General features: G+C 34.3%; 1 long non-coding RNA gene across 1 annotated transcript; it reads right to left on the bottom strand.

Moving 5' to 3' along the window:
• Window positions 1–349: 349 nt before the first annotated feature.
• Window positions 350–2700, bottom strand: LOC112452276. Its single transcript, XR_003040483.1, has 4 exons — window positions 2607–2700; window positions 1753–1818; window positions 1345–1602; window positions 350–1236 (listed from the first exon to the last, which is right to left on the bottom strand). It is a non-coding gene; the product is annotated as an uncharacterized LOC112452276 (long non-coding RNA).
• Between the last annotated feature and the right edge of the window lie 203 nt (window positions 2701–2903).

Here is a 2903-nt window from a genome sequence, read left to right as displayed (position 1 = left end):
TAATTTTTTGCGTTACGATTTGATTCAGTGTTATATTTGTTCCATTAACGATTATTCTCATTATTTATATACTTTAAAGAGCATTTGGATACTGTTTTATACAATTTCGGAAAATAGTATAATACGCGGATATATAGTAATACAATCAAATAAATAGTAATACACAAGAATTTCTGTGCATAACCTTTTGCTTCCTCATAGAGAAAGCTGTTTTCATGAAAAAAAATTTTGCACATTTTTTGTCAAATATTGTAATATATTTTGCATTATAACCATTTCACATAACACATGTTACAAGTCAATATAAACATTATATTATATACTATATAAAAATAACAAAAATGTTACATTTAATTTCGAGAAGTTTTATTGATTTTTAAATAAAACAGTTTTGTTACATTTTGATCTTATTCTAAGCTGCTCTCGTTGTTCTAAGTTGGATGTTCCTTCGTGGTGTAATCGAACTTTAAAAAACTTTTTTATAATTTGAACAAGTAGTTTTAAACGGTGATCATCTCCGCAGTTTCCCTTATTCTCAAACACAGTGGGTGGAATATATTCAAGAGTACTTGTTATCAAGACGTTGAAAATGTTTTTGGTTTGAAAAACGTTGTGCGTTCTAAAACGTTCTTCTGCTATTAGACATGTTTGTATTAAATCAGCCGAAGCTTTCATTAATCTACCTTGACATTTCTTAGTCTGTGCGGAGAAACATTTTTCAGACTTGAGCAATTTTACGCAATCCACATTTAACATCCGCAATTCGCATTACACATTTAACAGACTTACTTAGACTCTTAGCTATAAAACCTGCTATGTACGCGATAATGTGATTAATACGTTTTATTAACATTTATAAATACTAAGGGTATATAATAGTCATGATCCAAAGAAGTGCTTGAAGAAACCCTAAGAGTTTTACTGATTTTATGCATGTCAACAATATCATTATCATGAGTTTTAGGAGCCGGCTTATCAAGAACTTTGAGAGTTTGTAATAAACAAGTGCTATCTTGAAGTAGACAATTTGCATTTATCTGAGCCTTTGATTTGCGCATAAACCAATAACCACTTGAATGCAGACTCAAACTGCTCGGCGGTCGAGTTGTTGTTGTGTCCACCGCGAGATAAGCTTTTTCTCGCATTGATGACTCAAAAAGTTCTTCCCATGTGAGATCAGTTAGTCGAATCTTTTTTTTAGCAATAATTTCAGCCAGTGGTGGTTCTTGTTTCCGCCTATAAAACATTATACATACATATTTACAAAATTATATATTATTTAACTCTAATACTACATAAACAAAAATATATAAAAACTTAAAATAAAAAACATAATATACTTACTTATTTGATGTGGCCAACTTTTCAATACTTGATCGCAATGTTGGTTCATTGGTTGAGATATTACTGGTTTGTATGGAAGAAAATTCTGTCGTGTTCGGAATATTTATTGGAGCACTCCAAGATTTATAGTTAGTTTACTCCCTGGTTTCAGAAACCTTCTTCCTTCGACTAGTCCATAACAAAAACATTCAGTGTCAAAATGTCTCGAACAAATGGTTGTTGCTTTTCCTGGGACTTCTTCCGATTTTCCGATAATATCTAGCCATTGTTATCGATCGATAGAGTTTGACGGAAATTTACAATCAAAAAATAACCCAAAATTCACAAAAGTGTCACATGCGTGATACATAACCCAATCCAATAATTGTTTAATCTAATAATCTAATAGTATTTGTAATTATTACTCACCGATGAAACGACAAATCTTGCGATTTGTTTGATCTCTTTTTGCAGATGAAACACGTGAACACCATACTTAAAGAATATTTTTTTCAGAATTAATGTACATATGACGTTGATTGACGATAAACACACTCTTTATAAAACAAAGAAACGGGTTCATTGTCTTTACAATACGTTCCGTACATCCTCTGAGTGGGGATAAAAGCGATCAATAGAAGCATTAGAAAAAGAGAACAATTGACCTCTACCTCGTTCCCTCTTTGTCTAATTCTCCGGACACTTTTTGAAGGCTTTTGTAAGGATCGCGCAGTCCATACTATATGTCGATGATCCGTAATAAATCTCGGGTTATGTGTAAACCGAGATTTGATACGGATTTGATATAAATATAGTACTTGGTACGCGTACCAAACGGTCGGTGTATCTAAACTAAACTAGTATTATCTATACCGCGATGTACGTGATCGAAGATTTAGATATTGATGTATTTATTATATTTTTATTAGCAGACATAACTTAAGAATGCAAACATTCGCCATTTCTTATAAGAAATAAATTATAATTGTTTTTATTTATTGTTTGTTCAATTTTACTTAATTAACCTTTCACTTTAAACTTTCGTTTAAATTTAACTTGCCTCCCCCCCTTCCTGTTACCTGACTAGGGCTGAATAGGGCTCGCGAAAAAACGTGTAATAACACCCCTGATATCACTAGCTACAGATATATATTGTACATTTTATTAGCCCTGCGTAATGCGAGAAAAAAATTGAGAACAAAATTGAGTTTACAACGCGATGTGAGAAGATTTAAATTCACACGCGACACTATATGCGGAAATATGAGAATAAACCATATTACATCTTGTAGAAGTACGGGAGTGCGTCGCAGCGAGGCTGCCGGTGTTGATCGGCTCAGGCGTGACGTTGGACAACGTGGACAATTACGCGGACGCGGCGGATGCGTTGATCGTGGGATCGCACTTGAAGACGGCCGGCCGGTGGGAGAACACACTTGACCCGGCGAGAGTCCGTGCCTTCGTCGGGCATTTAAAAAATCAACAATAACGACTGCAATAACATGACTGTATAATCGACGAGTGGGAGAAACCGAAACGAGCAGTCAGCCATCTAAAAGGAACGGGCAGCTGTTCGACCA

The sequence above is a fragment of the Temnothorax curvispinosus genome, unplaced genomic scaffold (genome assembly GCF_003070985.1).
Source record: "Temnothorax curvispinosus isolate PA1 unplaced genomic scaffold, ASM307098v1 QBEX01003172.1, whole genome shotgun sequence".
NCBI lineage: Eukaryota > Metazoa > Arthropoda > Insecta > Hymenoptera > Formicidae > Temnothorax > Temnothorax curvispinosus.
This window is presented reverse-complemented; position numbering and strand designations above follow the sequence as displayed.